The sequence below is a fragment of the Rattus norvegicus genome, chromosome 3, assembly GCF_036323735.1.
Source record: "Rattus norvegicus strain BN/NHsdMcwi chromosome 3, GRCr8, whole genome shotgun sequence".
In the NCBI taxonomy this organism is placed as follows: Eukaryota; Metazoa; Chordata; class Mammalia; order Rodentia; family Muridae; genus Rattus; species Rattus norvegicus.
In genome coordinates this window covers 24060083-24081464 of record NC_086021.1, presented here as the reverse complement: position 1 = coordinate 24081464, position 21382 = coordinate 24060083, and the positions used below count along the sequence as shown (strand labels likewise).

General features: G+C 43.1%; 1 long non-coding RNA gene across 2 annotated transcripts in view; it reads left to right on the top strand.

Moving 5' to 3' along the window:
• Window positions 1-21382, top strand: part of LOC120101875 (uncharacterized) — a 50225-nt gene that overhangs the window by 16625 nt on the left and 12218 nt on the right. The window lies entirely within an intron of this gene.

Here is a 21382-nt window from a genome sequence, read left to right as displayed (position 1 = left end):
TTGCAATTATCACAATGAGAATGGAGAGGATGTAGAATACCCACCAATTGAACCAGGGCAGGCCCTGGAAGGCCACAGGAGAATCGATGTATTGATGTGTCTTTCAAATCAAAGGCTAATTCGAGCTTTGTGGATGTTGGCACCACGTCTCCAGAGTCTGATCACGCTTCTCCTTTGCCACACCCAGCACTTGGTAACTGGCCATCCTACCACGAAACAGAATCGGCTTCTTTGGTCCGTCAAATCAAACAGGGGCCACCTGTGGGAGAGGTAGAGGTCCTGGATTTCAAGGACCCAGCATTGCTTTTGCATCCAATGGGCACCAGAACCCCAGCTCCTCCACAGGCAGATGCAGCTTTCCTAACTCCAGGCAGGAAAGACCTTGGGAAAGGAAACCCCCAGTCCTATCCAGAGGCACGCCCAGTGCTTTCACAGCCAGATATTCCCGTCGCTCCTTTGGAAGGAGAAATCCTTCCTAATTACCCCGTGTCTGGTACATGCCACCCCTGAGTGGAGGGAGGTATGTGGTAGGACTGGATGACCACGTGAGTTCTAAAGCTCAAGGCAAGTGCATTGAAAAATTGGGCATTTGAGGTTTTGTTTAAAGAAAATACAGCAGAGTTGACAAACTAGACATGGTCATTCACCTGGGCCCGTTCCTGTACCGTGCAGGCTGGGACAGGCTGGGGCAGTCTGAGACAGAAAGATTTTCTAGGTTCAAGAGTAGCCTGGGCCATATAGAGAATTCTAGGCCAGCCTGGATTATACAGCCAGCTCTCCTCCCAAGTGTAATGAAAATTTTCGGTTTGCAAGTTCAGAGAAGGTGAACCATGTCGAGGCTTCATAGGCATTGCAGGATAGAGGGTACAGCCATTTAGCTTTGTCTGTGGTAGTTAGCTGTGCAGGCTTAGGCAAACATGCTGAAGAGCCTTAGGGAGAGAACATGGTATAGACACCTGTGTCTGGTATTAGTTCTGGTTCTTGTCCCCACAGCTGTGGCCTTCACCTCCCCTGAAGCCCCTTAACCTGGTTCTGTGACTCACTAGCACTAAAGGTAGCAGGAAGAAGGCAGGAGAATGCCCATAGGGAACAACTTTTCATCCACCCTGATGGACTGGGAAACTGGTCCTAGATTCATCCTCCCCCACACCTATCTCCCGCTCTCCCTGCTCAATGATCTCTGCCAGGAGGACGTGTCAGAAGTCATACCTCTCTCCACAGCATTTCAACTTCACAGTTTTTCTGTCCGTGTATTGACAGAAACATTAACCTAGCAGAGAGGACCTTCTGGTTCTGCTGGGACATTTTCTGCAGGTTCAGGGGTTGTTTAGAGAAATAGTTCAGGAGGGAAGAAAACACTTTGTGTTTAACAGAGTATAGAGTAATAGTTAGGGGAGGACCGTTGTTGTCAAGTTTGAATCTTGGCCATGCTAAGGCAACTTATTTCACCCTCAGGTCTCTGAATTTCATTTATAAACGTATTGCCAGGATTTGTTGTTAGTATATGTTATGTTTTGAGTGCCTGCATTAGTCTGTTCCTCAGAAGACAATTATGACCATCATTACTAATCTTTAGAGGATTTAAAACATAGCAAACTGGAGGAGGGGGGGGAGTGAACAGCTGGGCTGGAAAACAGAGAAACTGAGAACAGAAAGTCTCATTAAAAAGCTTATGCCTCCTGGCTCCTTTTCTGCTTGATGAAGTTTGATGAGCATTTGTTTTTGTTAAAGCCAAAGGCATGGATTTCTTTTAAACGTTCTAGAACTTTCAAATTCTTCTAACAATCTCCTAAAATATTCGGTGTGAGTTTTTTCTATCTAAAGAGAATTTAAAGGCACGAATCAAAAATTTCCTCAAAGGGATTTTGTGTTACAGATGGGTTTTTGAGTGGCCTTTTGTTGGGGGTTGTATTTTCCTGGCCCAGGAAGAGCACACAGTTATTGGAAAGTGGTTGTATGTACAGTTGTCTGAAACCTGAGGAGCGGGCTATGGCCCAGCACAAAACTGTAAACTGATGTAAAACCTTCAGAGAGTTTTCTTTTGCAATCGGTCATGGTTCTTGAAGCGTGAACTTTGTAGATGATAATGTGTCAGAGTGTCAAAGGTTGTGCGTGGCTGTTTAAGAGCTCAGAAAGGCCTGAAATGGAACCAGTCACTGGGAACTGAGGGTAAGAGCATAACCCAGGAGGGACATGATCTGTGGTATATAATCAGCTGCCAAATGTAGTCAATGCTGACATCTAAATGCTAGAATGGTTATGAAAAAGACTTTCAGGGGGAGATTGTCCAACTGGAAGCTACTAAGTCTTAGAGGAGAAAAATACTTTTAAATTTTATTTAAAAAAATATTTATGTGTGTTCATGTGTACAAGTTCATGTGTGGGAAAGCCTAGCCCTTAAGAAAGAATGTTTGGTGAGCTGTGTGAACCATAGAAACATGTAATTGTTATTATTTATGTTCAGAGGAAACACTGGTGTCCCGGAGGTTTATCCAGCAGCTGTGGGCTTACTCTGGGCAGCTGCTGACATGGGGCTGAGACCTTCTAGTACCAGCTCAAGGTAGGAAATGCGCAGCTTCTGGTAGTGGATGGGCTTGAGTTCCCCTGCAGCTCTGTTGTGTAGTTTGAAGACTGATGCTGTTTGAACCTTATTTTCTGAGTAGAGAGCACCCTTCTCAATAAATTTTAATTTCCCCTTTAAGCATATAGGATTTGGTTTGCTGAGTCAGGGAATTAGGATTTTGTTAAAGGCTCAGAAAATTTCTCTTCTTTTTAGTATTGTTTTCATTAGGGTGTGTGTGCATGCGTGTGTGTGTGTGTGTGTGTGTGTGTGTGTGTGTGTGTGTGTGTCTGTGTTTGTGTGTGTGTCTGTGCACGCCTGCCTGCCTGCCTGTGCATATGTATATGTGTTGTATAGGCCCCATAGGAATAGGAATAGGAGAGGTGCTCTGAAGTGGCCCCAGGGCAGCTTATGCAGCATGATGGTATAGACAGGTTCCATGCTGCCACCCTGAGCAGTGTTTCTTTGTCCTGAGAGCTGGCTGCAGCCCTGTTCATATTGGGAGCTTTCAATTCCAGGCTGCAGTAGGTTTTTGGTTGTCACAGCAGAGAGTATCTGCATTCTCACTGCCAGGGAGGTGGACTCCACTTGCAGAGAGAGAGAGAGAGAGAGAGAGAGAGAGAGAGAGAGAGAGAGAGAGAGAGAGAGAGAGAGATTCATGGGGAAAGGCTGCAGCGCACTTGTTAGTCTCAGTAGACTGAGCAGCTGTGAACTTTCCCTTCACTAAGGCCATCCCTAACTCAAGCATCAGGAACTGTTCCCTACAGCTTTTACTCTGGACTGAGCTCACCCTCCCTGTTGCCTGCCCTGATCCTCAGCTTCCACCTGGTTCCCAGCAGCTACACAAACAGACCAGTTCAACCTGGAGTAGCAAGCGCTGCTGAGGTGCTGGGGTCCTCGCAGCTGGGAGAACTGAAGTAGAGGAGGAAGGTGTGGCCAGGTCGAAAGCTCTGGGCCAGGGTGTGGTGGTCTCACAGGTGGCCATTTCTGAGCACAGTCTCCACTGCTGTTTCTCACCCCCTGGCTTCTGATACTCGCAGGCCTCTTCTGACATTCCCATAGTGACGCAGGAAGGGGAGGGTTCTGTGGGCAGCAAGTAGACACACCACCCAATCCGGATCAGGCGACCCAAGGGTGTCTGTTAGCCCCGCCTCCGCCCCCCCCTATGTCCCACCTCCAGACTGCTGCCAAGCTGCTCAAGTGGTTCTAGCTGTTGGTGGGGTCCTGCAGCTGTGATAGGCTCCTCCTCTCCAGCCCCTCCTCCCCACCCACCTCTCAGGCCCTCCTGGGATAGCTGTCCTCCTCTGGGGCCCTGCACTTGCTCCCAGCCATGGTGGCTAGGCTCACTGCTCTCCTCCTTTACCTCGTTTTCTCCTTGGCCATCCTGGTCCAGACAGGTAAGGTGAGTGAGGGCTGGGGCACCCGGGGACCCCGCCCTGGTGCCTGGGGGTCGCTCTGTTCATGAGCGACTTTGTCTCTACCTGGCTGGCCTGAGGTGTGGCATCGGGGTAGGAATAGGGAGACCTGGCTGCTCTGGGCCTAGGGGTGAGGGTCTAAGATTTTCTGGAACTGAACCAACTCTGAATTGAAGATGAGGGATGGGACCTTCTTAGGGCTGGTATGAAAACACTAGGATGTTAAAATCCTAGCCAAGTATTAGTGATAACAGCTGTCTCCAGCAGTGTACCTTGGGAAAAACCTTGGAAAAAGCAGTCATTTTGAAAATTGGCCTTGAGGCCACCTGCAGCAAAAGCATCTGGAGAGCTTCCCAGGAGACTCTCTAGCCACTTTCATCGGGAACTCGGAGGGTTAGTAGAGCAACAAAGGGAAATTAGGGTGGGGGTGACTTGTACTTCTTAACAGCATCTTACGTGCTTTTGGTGTCTGTCCCTACACTTCTAGAGACTCTGGTCATATTTTGTGGAGGAGGTGGACACAGAAATTGTGCTGAATCAAGGGAACACGTTTCTTTCACCTTGTGCAACTCAATTTATAGACCAGGCCTAAGTGGCATCACCTGGGGTCTAAGGTTAGAAATGCAGTAGCTCCTGAGTTACTGTGTCAGATTCAATGACCTATTTAGCATAGTAATCAGATCCCCAGGAATTTGCAGGCACATTCAAGTCTGAGTAGTGTCTTCTTATGATAAATACAATCTTAAGCATGGACCAGCAGAGTGTTCTTTCATTTATTATGTCCGGTCTCCACATCAGGAGGGGAAAAATGGCTTCAAGAAAACACTGCAATTGTAGTTGATTCAAAGCAGCATTATGCTTTGAGCTTTCTAAAAATGAAGGCAAACCCAACCAGTGAGAAACATAGGCTTAGGCAAACCAAACTTGGCCTTAGCACTGACTTCTAGCAAGGTTTATGTCACATATAAGGAACACTGGGAAAGAGAACTCCTTGCCCAGGTCATTATGATAAATGAATGAATGAATGAATGAATGAATGAATGAATGCAGAAATGGTTTTCTTAAGGCAATTCTGTTGGTGTTGGTACAAGAACCTTTCAGTGAGCTACAGAGAGATGGCCAGTCTGGGTTCTGGGTTCTAAGAACTGATGCTGCAGAGGGTGAAGACAGCCAACACTTGTATCTCTGCGATGACAATATGGTAGAGGAAGAAACCCAGCATAAACGTCAGATCTATGTCATGGACTGCTAAGGAGGGAAGAAAGCAAACAATCACAGGGATAAAGAGTGGCTCATGATTTTAGTCTCCCTTTGGGGATAAAATTTTTATTGTCTAGTGTCCTTTTGTAGAGAAAAGTATCCAGTAGCACACCTTATCCTTGAGCTTTGTGTCCCAAACACTGCGGGCGATGCCTGAGACTGTAAATGTCAATTGTTTTTGCTTTGCTGAGTTGAATCGCAAAGCCCTGTGCATGGTAGATAATTGCATCTTATAGCATGGAGGTTTTGAAACTAGACTGTGGATGCCCTTAGGTTTTCCTGCTTTGAAGTGAGAGAGATGGGGGAAGCTGGTAGAGGGGAAGTCATACAGTGAATAATTGGCAGCTAGGGTTTGCTCCCAGGCTTCTGTGACTCCACAGTCACCATCTTTAAATATGCGGCATAATTCATTTAGACCTGGAGGCTGCCCCACTTCTAACCTTCTGTGGCTTTTTGAAAATGAGTTCTCTAAACCCGTTCAATCAGTCCATATAATGAGTAATAATCGCAAAAGATGTCTCTGGTCCAGGAATGTGTCCATCTTAGATCAAGTACTACTCCCTGGGTGTATTTTGTGCCCATCATATGCCTTCCATCCTTGTTTGCTTCCTTTCTTTTTTTTAAAAGATAGAGTCTCAAATTTGCTATGTGTTCAAAGCTGGCCTTGAACTCTTGATCCTCCTGCCTCTGCTTCCTGAGACCTAGGCTTAGATTCCTGATTCTCTTGCCTCTCCCACCTGAGACTTGGAGTTTCACTTATGTGCCACCATGTCTGACATGCATCTTGTTTTGAATCAACACTACAACTGTTTAGGTTAGATATCCTCACTTCCAAGTAAGGGGACTGTGGCTACAGGTCAGAAAGAATGGCAGGGTTCAACCAGATAAGAACGCCACTCTGTGACCTTTTTGTTTTGTTTCGTTTGACCTAAGAATACTGAACCAGAAGTATCTTTGCTTTAAAGGTAGGGACCTAATTTTTCTGTAGCAGGGTCCAGGGAGCTCTGCCCCAGTGTCCCTTTATTCTTGTTCCTGGTCCTCAGTAATGGGTTGTACCTGAACAACTCTAGAAGGCATGCAAAAGGTTCCAGAAGCACCTTGGCACTCCTGGAGGGTTCCAATGTCCCTCCAGGCGCTAGGAAGTAGCAACACACTTTAGCTCTCAAAAGTTGAAAGGGTGATGAAAACATCACTCTATAGAGACCAAGGGGAGTTAATGTTAATGTGTTCTACCACTTCTGAAACATCTTCTGAGGACAGGTGCATCACACACATGTATGCCATGCACCAACCTGGAAAGGTTGCCACAGTTATCTGCTCTGACACTCAATGTACATAGTGAGTTTTTTCAAACTGCTTTGCAATTCTATCTTGCCATAGTCAGGACCATCCAATCAGATAGACAGCTCTCAATGGACAAACTATAAATAGCTAATAAATATTTGAGGAAATGTTCAATATCCTAGGTCTTTGGGGAAATGCAAATTGAAATTGCTTGAGCTTAGAATGGTGTTGATGAGGATGGGGTGGGGGCGGCTTACTCAAGATTGGGGCAGCCACTGTGGAAATTAGTATGCGATTCCTCAAAACCTGTGAATAGAACTCCCATATGATTCAGCTTCACCACTCCTGTGCATGTACCTAAAGGACCTTAAGTCAACGGACCATGAAGATAGCTGTGCACCATGTTTGTGATTATTCCCAATAGCCAGGGTATGGAACCAGTCTAGACTCCCAGAAGTTGACAGGTAGCTAATGACAATGTGGCACATACATGTACATAATGGAGTTTTGAGATGATTATCATTATCATTCTTTTTATTATTATTTTACTATTGGGGTATATATGTCTAGCCACACTGTAGGGTACACATGGAAGTCAAAGGACAAGTTTCTTTAGTTGATTGTCTTCTTCCACCCTACAGGTCCCAAGGATCAAACTCAGGTTATCAGGCTTGATGGCAAGTGTCTCTACCTACTGAACCATTTTACCAGCCTCACAATGGATTTCATTCATCTGTGAAAGAAAAAGTTATATTCCTTGCTGGAAAATGGATAGAACTGGATATGATCATGTTAAGTAAAACACGTCACCCCGAAAAACAAATACCCAAGTTTTTCCCCTCATGTGCTAAGTCTATATGTGGATCCATGTATATATTTATATGCATAAGACATGAAGATAAAGCAGGACTGTTGAGAAGAGGTAAGGGAGTAGTAATGTGGCAAGAAAAAGAGGAGGTTAATAGGGAAAAGATAAATAGAACCTTTTTCTCAGATGTGAAATCAGAAGGGAGACTAAGTAGTGGATAATGGGGACAGTGAGCATGAGTGGAGTATGAAATGTCATAATGAAGCCCATTACTTTATATGTTAAGTTTTAAAATAAAATAAAAGAACTGGTCAGTAACAGTAGGACTGTTGGTCCTACGTAAGCAACATGTAGCTCCAAAGGCTTTAGCAACCTTTTGGGGACATTACTATTCGTTTCTTCAGTAATACCATGGGGATGATGGCCCTTTTCTCCTGGTGTGGCAGTTATCAGGATTAAATAAATGTGTCTAAAGTGCTCAGCACAGGACCTACCTTCCAGTAGCCACTTTCAGATTAGTACAAATTAATCTTACTTCTTCGATGTTCCCAGCAACATTTTAATAAATACACTTTGCAAATCCTGACAGTGTTGTTTACATGAAATGGTCAGAGATCTCACACCTATACAAACAAAAAGGGGGAAGGGGATGATGGCAAGTGACAGCTTAAAGGGCAAAGGCTTTGGGAAGTAATAAAAACCTTCTAGAAATAGAGAAACGTAATGCTGTATGTTCTTAAAGTATAATAAAAATCATTGAATTAGACACATTGAAAGGGTGACTTGTGTTATGTGAACTCTATATCCATTTAAAATAATCCCCAAAGGCTGAAGATGTCGCTCATTGTCAGGTAGAATATATATTTAGCATGTGCAAGGCCCTAGGTTCTATCTTCAGTCCCAGAAAAAGAAAGGAATGAGTAGATAAATGTAAGTTTTTTAAAAGGTAAGCTGGATGTGATGGCCTATGTCTGTAATCTCAGCATTTGGGGATGATGCAGAAGGATTGCTGTAAGTTTGAGAGCAGTCTAGATTACGTGATGAGGTCCACACTAGCCTACGGAAAGGAAAGGAATCCAAAATACCACATCATGTCCAATAGAAAAAAATGCTTTCCTAATTATACCCTTCATGGTGACACATGCCTTTTAATCTCAGTGCTCCAGGAGCTGAGTCAGGAGGATCTTGAATTTGGGGCTAGACTCCCCTCAGCAAACAGCCAACCAGAATAACGTGTACATAATTGTGGGTAAGAGCACAATGACCCCGGTGCTAATTATACTGAGTGGACAGGCTGGGTTCCTAACAGGAATTTGTGCACTGATTTGGGGGTATCAAGCTTTATACATGTGCCCCAGAAAGAGTATGGGATTGGCTTCAAGCTCCTTGAGTGCCTTCATCAGTCCTGGGAATTGGGCATCATGAGGACAGGGAGAATTTTCTTTCCCTCAGTGGTACTGGGGTCATTTTGTCAGCTAGTCCTCCACAGGGTCTAGAGCCTCATTCTTGAGACGTTTGATAAGTTTTCAGCCCCTCCTTTGGTGGTATAGGCCATGTCTTCATTTTCCAGTACAAGACAGACACCAGGTACCTGTATCAAGTGTACAGAAGCCACTTGAATGGATATTTGTGGGTAGCAACAAAAATAAAGTTATGGTTGGGGGTCTCCACAGCGTGAGAAATGGTGTTGAAGGGTCACAGTGTGAGATGACAACGAAAAGGCTGCTCAGAGGGGCCTGAAGCCAGGAGCTTCACTGGGTTCTGAGAGTAGACTTTCTAGACACACTGAGTTTCCTGTCTCCAGTTGTGCTTCCTACCTGATGGTTTGGCTTTTCCAACTTTATATCTACTGTCACTTTGTACATTTTTAATGTTGTTCCTCTGCTGCTCTTGGGTTCCCAAAAAGCCTGGCTCAGAGGCTCCTGAACCTTTGTTTATTCTAGACTCAGCTCTCCCAGTAGCCTTCTCAGAGGTCCAGTGACTGAGGATTTGTTGTTCTAAAGTAGGTATATATAAGATCACCATTGGATTTCTGGTGAATGTCTGTAATCTCAACACTCAGGAGGTGGAGGCAGGAGAACCAGGACTTCAAGGCTAGCCTCAACCACACAGCCAATTAGAGGCTACCCGCTGGTATATGAAACCTTGACTCCACTTTTCCATACATCTGCATATCTGCCCTTTGTGGCCTTCACAGTCACACAGTGTTGCTTTCATTGAACTCTACACATTGTAAGTCCCATTGGATGGTGGAGAGTCTAGGTCACGGTACATATTCCACCATGAAAGTGGAGGAGTGTCCAATGAATTTTAGCCCCAGTTTCTCAACAGGCACAAACCTTTGTAGTTGTAGGGTCCTGCTGAAATGCTGCACCCCTAAAGTTCTCCCCAGTCTTCCCAGTGGCAGTGACTGTATACCTCTAGCATGAAGCTGGTCCCTTTCGTTCTTTGAGTAGCAATGACCATTAGAGGTATTTGGTGACCTGCACATCTCTTTATTTCTAGCACTTTGAATGAGGCCATGATGTGTCTGTCAATTGTCGGTTGTCACGTTCCCTCTCCATTGGGGTTGGGCGTGAGATAGGTGAATCCAAAGATTTTTCTAGAATTTTCTCTATGGTTGAGACTTCATACAGAGAGTATAATGTCCAGTGGAACAGCTCCCTTAGTGGAATTGGCAGAGCATCGGTCTTCAGAAGTCTAGATCAGGAGCTGGGGCAACCTGGGGGCCCTTGTTTATGACAGAGAAAAGTTACTTAGGTTTGCCTGTTTCTAGATGCAGACAGCAGAGCAGTTCCTTAGCACCAGGCCTTTGAATTTTAGCCTGGAACTTGTATGTGGGTTGGGATAGCATAGTGTGAGAAACCTGTCTAGCATATACGAGGTTCTGGGTTCCAGGAAGTAGTGGTGGGGCAATAACAGGAAAAGGAAAGTTGGTTGATTGACAGTAGATATCTTGTAAGCAAGGGAAACGTGGGTGCTGTCCTGTGTGGTGTAAGATGTTTGGCACATAATCTCTTGCATTTACCCAGCAGGTACAGCACCCTGCTCACTTGCCTTGCAACCTGAAGACGACTGCAGAGAGCGTCCAGTGTGTGCCAAGCAGTAGATTTCTACTGGTGGAGCACCAGTGATACTGACAAAGATATCTATCTCATGACTCTTGAGATATCTCTATATGTGTGTGGTTCTAGGGCTGGGAAGGAGGAGAGCCTTGTACATATCATGCAGGTGCTCTACTACTGCCAAGACACAGCCTAGACCTTGGCAGAGTTTTTCAGAGACAGGATCTCTGTGTGTATGTTAGGCTAGTCTTGAACTTATAAGCCCCTCCTGCTTCTGCTCTGAAATGCAAGGATAAAGGTTTCAGACAGCTTGCAGATGTGTTTTTGTTGTTGTTGTTTTTCTTTTTTTTTTTTTTATAGTTCCCTCTCTTGATTTCAATATACTCAAACACCAAGGTTTTCTGTTTTCCTTGCTGCCTTAGTACAGATGTGTTGGAAGAATTGAGGTCAGGGGCCATCTTTGTGGGTTGGTGTCAGCTCCACTCATCTCAGACCTACCCTGGACTCTGGTGAGCTTTGGCTGTCCTAACTGTATAGCAAGTCACTGAGATGGGTAGATGTTAGGTCTCGCCAGTCTCAGTGCATCATGACTTTTATTTTATTTTTGGTTTTGTTGTTGTTTGTTTGTTGTTTAATTTGAAAATCTTTTATAACAAAAGTTTTAAAAAAATGTACTTTGATGGCTAGTGGAAGATGCACTCTCTCTTATGCCTTTAAAACCTATTTTAACCTGTCATATGATAAATATCAATAGTCAGAAACCATATTTAAAAAGCACATGAAGGTCTTCAAGTGTTTTAGCATCTAGGGTTGTAAGACCAAAAAGTTTGATGCTTCCTTTGGCAAAATTATACTCAGGAGACTGGTTTCTGCTGTGCACAGTGTTTATCACTTTATTGTTATGAAGTGATACCCGACTATCTCCTGAAGTGGCTGTTTTGGTTCTGGCCACCAGCAGTGTACCAAAGTAGCCATTGTGTAATGGCCTTGCCAGCACTTGTCAACTTTATCATGATCTAAACCCACAATATTTAGACATTTATTATACAATTATATTATAATTATTTATTTGTAATTATATTTAGTTTACATGCTTCCAATTACTACGGGGTTGTCTAAGATAGTTTCTTCTTTAATGAATTGCCTGGTCAAGCCTTTGGCTCAGTTCCTTGTGTATATTTTCTCCTGGTTCCTGCTCACAATGCTCTTTTTTCCTGTTTCCTTTGCTGTATTTTTTTCATTTTTTTCATTATCATTACAATATCTATCTATTGATCTGTCTGTCTGTCTGTCTATCCAAGTCATTCCCATTGTTTGCCCTAATCTTAAGTAGTATATTTCTTTATTTCTTTATTGACTTATTTTAAAAAGTCAGTATCTTTTGTTTATCAAGTCATGGACTTTGTGTTAACAGACAAGGATGTAAAATATTTTTCTCTGCTCTCAGTTTATAATCTAGTACAACAAAACCAAGAGAATATAATATAAACAAGGGATTGAACCTAGCATAGTCGCTTACTAGCCAATGCTTCTGAGCTCTATGCACAGCCCCAACCTTGTCTTTCTAAAATTATGCTTTGTTTTTGAGATCTACTTGCCTGCAAGTTTCTGCCACTTACAGCTGAGAATAAAATTTTCAAAGTTTTAAATGCTATTAGGATTCCTCCCCACTGCCATTGATTTTTTATTTTTTAGAGAAGATCTTCCTGTGTAGCTCAGTCTGCCATGAAATCTCAATCCTCCGCCTTAGGGTTTACAGTGCTGCCACTGGAGGCCTGCCCCACTATGCCTGGCCTACCTTGGGCTTTAAAATATTGTTTTAGATTTATTTTTTACTATTTTATCACTAGAAATATTTTTCCTACATGCATGGATGTGCATCATGTGGTGCTTTGCGCCTTCAGAGGTCAGGAAGGTGTTCAATCTCCTGGCACTGGAGTTACAGATATAAGCAGCCATGCAGATGCTGGAAATCAGTTACCAGCACCCGGTCAGGTCACTTACAACCACCACAGCTCCAGGTCCAGAGGATCTAAGGCCCTCTCTGTAGGGACTGCACTAATACAGATTTAACCCCTCGGCCCCTATATGCATAATTTAAAAAATCTTAAAAGATGTAATTTTCTTTTACATTATTGATATTTCCCATTCAAATGTGATCTATGTGATTCTTTTAACTTTGGGTTTATTTTATAATCTTATTCATTTTCATTTCTCACAGGGCTGTTGCCAAGCATTGTATAGTATAGATTCCTGTTATGAATAGGATCTTTTCCTCCTCCTCCTCCATTTCTCTAACTCATGAATATTGATGCCTGAGAAAACTTAAGATTTTTTTTCATACATCTGAAATTAGCAGCAACACCCTTAACTACTTTCTAAAGTTTTGTGTGTGCATGTATAACATGAACAGCTTCTGATGATGGATGACCCATAGTCTCTAGTCTATACACGCATGCACACACACACACACACACACACACGAGAAAGAGAGAGGTAGAGAGGGAGAAAGATAGAGACAAAGATAGAGAGACAAAGACAGAGACAGAAAGACACAGAGACAGAGACAGAGACAAACAGAGATGGAGACAGGGAGACAGGGAACACTTTACTGACTGAGCTACATTCCTCCTCCCATGTTTTGTTTTGCTGTGTAGCCTAGGAATGTGTCGGGATGCTTGGTTTTGACCAAGTTTTTGAAATGTATAGTTACAGAATACTATCTATTAAGTCCAGTTGAATATATGATTCGTACACAAACAGGTTTTTTGGTCTGCTTTATTTACTGTTATATCCCTAGGATGTGCAAGAGGGTAGGTGTTTTTCAGTTCAATGGAAGGAAGAACAGATAAATACCAAGTTTTCCATTCACAAGCACAGAGCTATAGTGATTTTGTTTTGAACCAGGCATAGTGGGCAATTTGAAGTAAGAAGATGGTTTGTGTGTCTTCTTATTCTCTGATTCCTTTTATATGGTAGCTCTCTGCCTCACCAGGCTTCTTATTCATGAATTTTCATAACAGCTTTATTTGAAATTGCCTGGTACTGGAATGAACGCATATGTCCCAGACAATGGAATGAACTGTAACAATCACTTGGTGCACTCCATTGGGAGAGATGGCTTCACAGTTGGGGTGAATGGACTCAGACAGTGTTAAACACTTCAAGCAGTACGATGCCACAAGTATTACTTTGTTGGAATTACCTCACTATGGAGGCTGAAAGCAAATTAGTGGTCATTTGGGGTCTGAGGTGGGTAGTGGATGGAGACCTAGGAGAGGTAGAGACAAGTATGTGTGTTAATCGGAGGTGAGGAGAAGGGGCCAGTATAGTGATGTAACTGTTCTTTGCCTGGACTGTGGTGGGGTCTCATGACACATTTGACAAAAGTATGGATGAGCAAACCTTCTCCAATGAACGAAGGTAAAACAGCGGAAGTCTAAACCCAGTGTATGGTTGTGTGAATTTCAGTATTTTTATTGTGATGATAGACTATGTCTGGCCATAATGTGACTTTTGGAGGAAACTGAGCAAAGCGCAAGAAACCTCTTATGTTTCTTCTTACAACTCTGTGAGCCTGTAGTTATGTTGGTAAACTTTTGAGGTCCTGTGGCTCAGTAATTCTGAAGACATCTGCATACATGTCATGGGTAGAGGGCAACACCATGTGTCTTCAATTGTTTTCTACTTTAAAAAATATATTTATTTATTTGCACTTTTGTGTCTGTTTTGGCTGCTCATATGTAAGTGCTTCACTCGAATGCAGTGCCAGAGGAGGGTGCCAGATCTCCTTGAACTGGAGTGCGGGTGGTTGTAAGCCAGGTAACACATACCCAGTGCTAGATTAACAGCCGAGCACCACCACATCTGGCCTTTACATGGCTGCTGCACACCTGAACTCAGGCTCTTATGCTTGTGCAGCAGTAACGGTACTCAGAGGTCTCCCTAACCCCGTTTGACTGCTTGAAATAGAATAGGCTTTTCTGACATTGGAATTGTAGTGCCCAGTTCCTCGTGCTCATGTGCACAGCTGGTTTCGTGCTTGGGCAGTCAGACTTAGGTTTTGGTTGGAAGCCTGGTATATTTATGGTCCTTAAGACATAAGACCTCCCTCTCTCCATCTCACACCCTGAATACTTGGCCATTTCTCATCCTTCTTCTCAGCACACATTATACAGGGCATCACTGATGCAGATGGGAGCTGCAGAACTCCTGATCCACTAAGATGTGAGACATGTCATCTGCTGACTCCTGTGGTCCCTTACCGAGCCACTCTGTTAGGCTTCCCTCACCATGATGCACTTTATCCTCTAAGACTCGAGTCAGTGTGAGGCCTTCCTCTGTAAGTTGCTTCTGTCAAGTGTTTGTCCCAGCCACGAGACTAGAAGTCAGAAAGTGGAGAGATGGGCTGGGCTGTTCCTCACTTGGTTCAGAACTTGCTTGGTCCCTACCATCAGATAATCCCAGGCACAGAGACTGCAGTTGCACACGCTGTCAAGGTGCATTCTAGCTGCAGCATGGCTCAGGACTCTGTGCCTTTGCACCTGACTGATAGCCCACTGCGTAGCTGGACTGCATCATAGGAGATGACCTGTCCTCACCTTTCTCTAGTATTACTTCTCTCTTCTTTCCTTCTCCTCTCTCCCCACCCTGTTTCTTCTTGTATTCCTTTCAGCAGACTGGACTGCCCCAGTGATCCTGCACTTCTGCTTGTCATGCAATGGAAGATGGCTGTGTTGCTGTCTGCTCAGTAGTGTTACAAGTGATATGTGATTGGCCAGCATCACCCTTTTTATTATTCTTGGGTAATTTTCCGTATTCCACGTGTTTCTCCTGAAAATAGGTGTTTGAGTTGCTTTGTTTTTATTACAAATGAAACATGTCTGAGAGACCAAGGAGGGGCATTCCTGACTAACGGAGCACATATATGTTTAATGTCTTAAGAAACTTCTGGGGGTTTCTAAAGTGTTCCTACCATGTTACACTCTCAGTAGCATGGCACATTCCATCCTTCCTCAGAGTAAGAGGAACTTCCAGGGAAACAGAAGTGGCTTAAATCAGAAAAACAAATTCACTCAAGAAGAGCTTTGAATCACTAATAAATGTTGACTGAAACACAGAAACATGGTAGAAGCACTTTGGAATGCCTCCTGTGTCTAGCTAGTGTCTGTGGACACCCATGTGCTCTTTTTTTATTTTTTTTACTCTTTCCCAGGTGTTTGGACAGACCAAGGATACAGACATGCATGCCTGAGGACATAATGTTTTAATTATACAGATGTGTGTGGCATCCAGCTTGAAGTTCTCTGTAAACAGGGCCAGCTGTTCCTGACATTTTCCTCTTCTCTGCTTTTTCTTTGTATAGAGGCATATAATGAAAAATGATGATTTCTGTTCCCTCTGATCAAAGACTGTTAACCTTTCAGCTATAGCCTTATCACAAAGCCAAGAACTACTCATTGAAGGGGGGAAATGGGCCTGTTGACATTTTACAGGATTTTTGGAAATGTTAAAGATCTTTTTGAGGGTGGGGCCAAGGGCACAAATACCTGTAATGTGTGCACTGTCCTGAGTGTCCTTACATTCTCAGGAAACAGGCGGTTACTGCTTTGTCTGTACTCTTGGAACAAACACATACCCTCCTGAAAGGACCAAAGTTAGTTGTGCTGATAGAGGGGCACGTGGTAGACTGGGCTGAGGCCTTCACAGCCTCTGTTGAGGGAGTAGTACTGGAGGGGGGAGCCTTTCTGTCCAGTATTCTTTTCTTTCTTTTTTTTTTTTCCGGAGCTGGGGACCGAACCCAGGGCCTTGCGCTTGCTAGGCAAGTGCTCTACCACTGAGCTAAATCCCCAGCCCCCTGTCCGGTATTCTTAAACAATGCTTGCCATTTGGGGCTTTGATACATTGCTTAGGCTACGACTTGGCAGGACACTTCCATAGAGCAGGACACACAGATTGGTATGGTACCAAAGTGGCAGGAAAGCAGTTTTTTTTTCATTTAAGAATTTAAGAGGAGGGCTCAAAACCTCTGCACTTTGAATTTTGGTCAATCGTCATTGGCTATCTGTTAGTCTGGCAGGCATGAGTTTTAAAAACACGAAAACAGTATTGGAAAAGGATGTTCCGGCTCAGGGGGAAACCCAGGCTTTGCCAACCTGACTTTAAACATCTTTTTTCATAGAACTTAGCACAGCTAGTGATGCTGGGGGTGGGGTGGGCAGTGTAGGGAAGAAACTTAATTATGCAAATTTTGATCTTAAAGCTTTATTCCTATGTTTCCTGGCAGGCTGTTCTTTAATCTCTAGAGCAAGATTGCTCAGAATTACCATATATTCTCATTAATTTCATTAAAATTATAGCAAAGGTTGTTTTTGCTATAATCAAGAGTGATTTTGATTAATATTTAGGAAATCAAACGCCTCGCCAGCAGTGGGAATGAGAATAACCTTCTCAGTTAGTCGTCCTTTCTCTTCCTTCTCACCCCTTCTTGCAAAAGCCCAAAGATACAAATGCACCAGAGGGATTTTTAAGAGTCTGTTTGCTTTTGCAGATAGTTCTATGGAAAACACTCCAAAATGGGAGTCCATTTTCCTCTCTCCTGAGTGTGAAGAAAGAACACACGTGTGCACACCAGCCTGCCTTGGCTGGCAACAAACAGTGCCAGGAGCACACACCCTCTCTTACAGGCTGACTGTTAAGTCAGCAGAGAATGCTGGGAAAATCTAGAAGATGAAGCAAGTAACATACCCATGTACCCATGTAAAGAGGACATGAAAATTGCAGACAGGTATTAGATAAAAACTAACAGACCAGTCAAAGATGATCTATCTTTGCTTTTAGAAACCATACCTACTGAGGCATCCCACATTATGACTTGCTCTGATTTCAAACCATAGTTTGCCATGTGTTTTTTTGTGCTTATGATCTGTTCATGAGCGTTCACTAGTACACTATGTACAGTGTGAGGAGGAGCAGGTCATTGAGGGAGAAAAAGATACTGGAAAGATAGTCATTTGACACGCTATAGTTTCTAATGTTTCAACCACACCCTCCTCCATTTTCCTCCCTTCTTTCCATTCTTTTGAGTACTGATGCTGGAAACCATGACCTTGTGTGTGCTAGGCAAACACTCTATCAATGATTCTCTGTTGCCTCCTTATTGATCTGTGTAATAATTTTTGATCACAGGATAGGTGTAAAATAGTGTATCTTCACTATCTCCTCCTTCAAGGAGTGCTCAGTACTCTAATCAAAGACAGAACCCATTTGTCTATTGTCTTTTTCCTTGCCAACCTCTATGGTTCCTGCTTTTAGGAAAAAGTGGGGCCAGCTTACAGGTTCAGAGGTTCAGTCCATTATCATCAGGGCAGGGGCAGGACAGTGTCCATACAGATGTAGGGCTGGAGAAGCTGAGAGTTCAACATCTTCCAAGGGCAGATAGGAGAAGACTGGCTTGCAGGCAGCTTTTAGGAAGTCTTGTCAGACTATTTCTTATGTTTGGACACTGTAGGTATCTGTGTTGCACTGCTTTCTTAGGGCTATTGGGACACAGTGGAGTTAAAGTATACATTAACAACTGGCCACACAGCAACATTTGATCCATTAAAGACTGAATACATGACAGTATGTATTATTTACTTCTTTATTGCTTTGAAAGACACCATGGCCAAAGCAAATTAAAAATAAAATTAGGATGATGTTTCCAGAAGGTTAGAGTCCATGATGGCAGAGAGAAGCCATGGTGTCAGGAGCAGCTGAGAGCTTACATTTTGGGTAATTTAATGTGAGCATGAGTGAGTGTGTGTGTGTGTGTGTGTGTGTGTGTGTGAGCGCGCGTGAGCACGCGCGTGCATGCACAAGAGTGTGTATATTTATGTGTATGTGTATGTATATGTGTAAGAAGAGAGAGAGAGAGACAGAGAGACACACACACAGAAAGAGAGATTGATATGTACCATGGTGCCTGTGGAAGTCCAAGAAAAGTTATGGAGTTGATAATTTCCCACCTCTACATCGGTTCAAGGAATTGAGTTCAGGTTATCAGGGTTTCTGCTTTTTATGCAGAAGATAACTGTACAATAAACTGGATAACTCAAAATTTGAAAAGAAATAATAATTTTTTCCAATTCCCCAGAATAGAATTCCCCAGAGTTCAAAATATCAGCAGAGCCATGCTCCTGAGTGTTCTTGGATTTGAATGGAATCCTTCCCCCCCCCCCGCCCCATTCTTAACTACTTTGTATCTCACTAAAATATAAGAACAGCTAACCAGTTTCCTGTGGATAGATGTGATGACTTGGAAGCCTTTCTTCTGGATTTAGATTAGTGTGAGCAAAGGATGTGTCCCTCAGGTGAGTGGAATGCCATTCTTTGTCACCTCAGCTTTCACAAGTCCTTTGTAATCACAGTAATTGCAAGAAGCTGTGCAGACAACAGGGTCATGGTACAATGTTCACAAATGCCAATGTGTAGCAAAGGCCTAATAATACACTAGGTGTGAATTATGAACCTCAATTAAGGCCTTTGCCAGTCATATTGCCCAGTTAGAATATACATAATTGTAAGTAGAACTCCATTTTTTTTTTACAAAAAGAATATTTGCTTGTTAAAAGTTTGACATTCAAGAGTTAGCTTAATAGGATGTGGAAAGATTTCCCAATGAATACTGCAGACCTCAGAAGAACAAAGGAGAGCACATGGTTTATTTTAAACAGATGTCACCTGCTGTGGAAACTTCTTTCAGGCAAAGAATACAATGTTCTTACTGTTCTCCAGGCCTGTGATGGACTGTTATATACATAGGAGAAAGGGGGAAATAGTCTCTCTATTTCTGCTTTGAACTAGATGCCTAAAGCAACACAAATCCATCCATTAACATTTTGGGTATTAGGCAGCTGAAAGATTCCCACTAGAATAAAGTTCAGCTTTAGCAGCGTTGTCCTCCTCTGAAGGCTCTAGTTTCTTTGCCTTTCCTGAGTTTGTTCTTATTGTTTGTTTTGTTTCTTTTTGTTTTGTGAAATGTGTCTTCATCTCATGGATCATGGCTCCTTCCCCTGATCCACTGACTACATGTTGTCTGATTATCACTCTTCTTTTCTTATCATGACCCTAGAATTCACTTTGAGCCTGTCCAGATAATACAAGATAATAACTGTATCTCCAATACCTTAGAAGCTAGCTTAGTTACATCTTATAGTGATTTCTGCCTCATAAAGTATCAACTGTGTATGCCCTGACACTCGAAATGAGAACACCCCTGAGGGATTGCATGCATTACAGGAAATTGAACATTATATCATTAGCATTGTGTCATGATGTCACACTGTTTTTATTTTACATAAAACCACAATAGATTCTCAGAAAAGATCATATCTAGACAACTTCCATATATGGTTTTAAAAACAGTGTAAGATCTTATGAAAACCAGAAATGAAAATTCCACAATATGTGTGTTAAGTGCGGGGTCAGCTGAAATGACTCAGACCCATTGCAGGGGCCTAAGTATTTTTTCCTTCCACTAAGTGGTGGTTAATGAGCACACAGTAAGCTAAGTGGACTGTGCATGCAGTCTTCTTCTTTTGTAGCCTGGGTTCTGCTATTTTTGCACAGGTCTGGTATTCATGTTTTTGCATGTGTCTCATTTGGTAATATCTATGTTACTCACAACACAGGTCTAAGTGTGACAAACATGTTGAGTGTACAGTGGGGTTGTGTCTCAGCGGCTCTACCACAGGTGTCTTGCCTCAGTCCTCTTGGGCATTCTTTGTGCAGAAATGTTAGAACTCATCTACCCAGTGATCCCACAGGGATGTGGGGTGATAGCCAGGACATAATGATTCTCTGGTTGGGGGGGGGAGGGACATGATGCTTTAAGTGTGTTTTAAAAATTATCACTTTTACTTTTGAAATTATAACATAATCCCAACATTTCTCCATTCCCTCCACTTCTCCTCCCACCAAACCCTTCCATGTGGGCTGGAGAGATGGCTCAGTATTTGGAAGTGTATTTTACTCTTCCAGAAGAACTGAGTTTGGTGCCTAGTACCCTTGGCAGATGGCTCACAACTGCCTGGACTTCTAGCTCACAGGCTCTGATGCCTCTGGTTGCCTTGGGCATTCACACATACACAGGATGAAAATAAAATAAAATAAAATGTTAAAATGACTCCCATCTACTCTTGCTTGTTCTCTTTTAAGTCCACAACCTCCTTTTTCATTAATTGTTCTTACATGCAACTATGTATAGATTTTCCTACATACATAAATATAACCTATTCAACCTGTCTAATGTTGCTTGTATGTTTATATTTTCAGTACTGACTACTTGGTATTGGGTAAAAATTGACCTGCTCTTCCCCGGGAAAGACTATCAAAGTCTCAGCATTTCTTAGTTGCATGTAGTTCTTTGTGTAGAGTTGAGGCTTCACAGGCTTTCATCCACTTTGGTGTGTCCTTTAGCTTGGTAAATCAATTAACTTATTGAGGCTTAGTTACTGAGAAGAAACTGTGTGACTGAAAGGCAGCTGCATCACCAAAAGCTCACCACAGAGGCTGGGGAGAGGGTTCAGTCCGTAAAGTGATTGCTGCATAAGCACAGGAGTCTGAGCTCAATACCAACACCCACGTGACAAGCCAATGCTAGTGGCACACACTTGTGCTCTCATTGTTGGTGAAAGGGGGAGAGCAGATCCTTGGCACTGAGTAGCAAGCTGACTTGACTTAATTGCTATGTTCTGTGTATGTATGAAAGATTCTGTCTCAAAAAAAGAAGGGCCTTCAAATACCCACAAAGGTGTGTGTGAATCTAAACATAGAAACATACACACACACAAACACACCTGCACATACATCTACAAAGTTTGGTTTTGAAGTTCCACCCCAGCATGGGTGATGGCTCACCAAAGCTGTAGACATAGAGCGCTCTGAACAATTTACAGGTAGCCCGAGGAACCAGAGGCATTTTGTTAAGTTTTATGTGCCCTACAAGTCT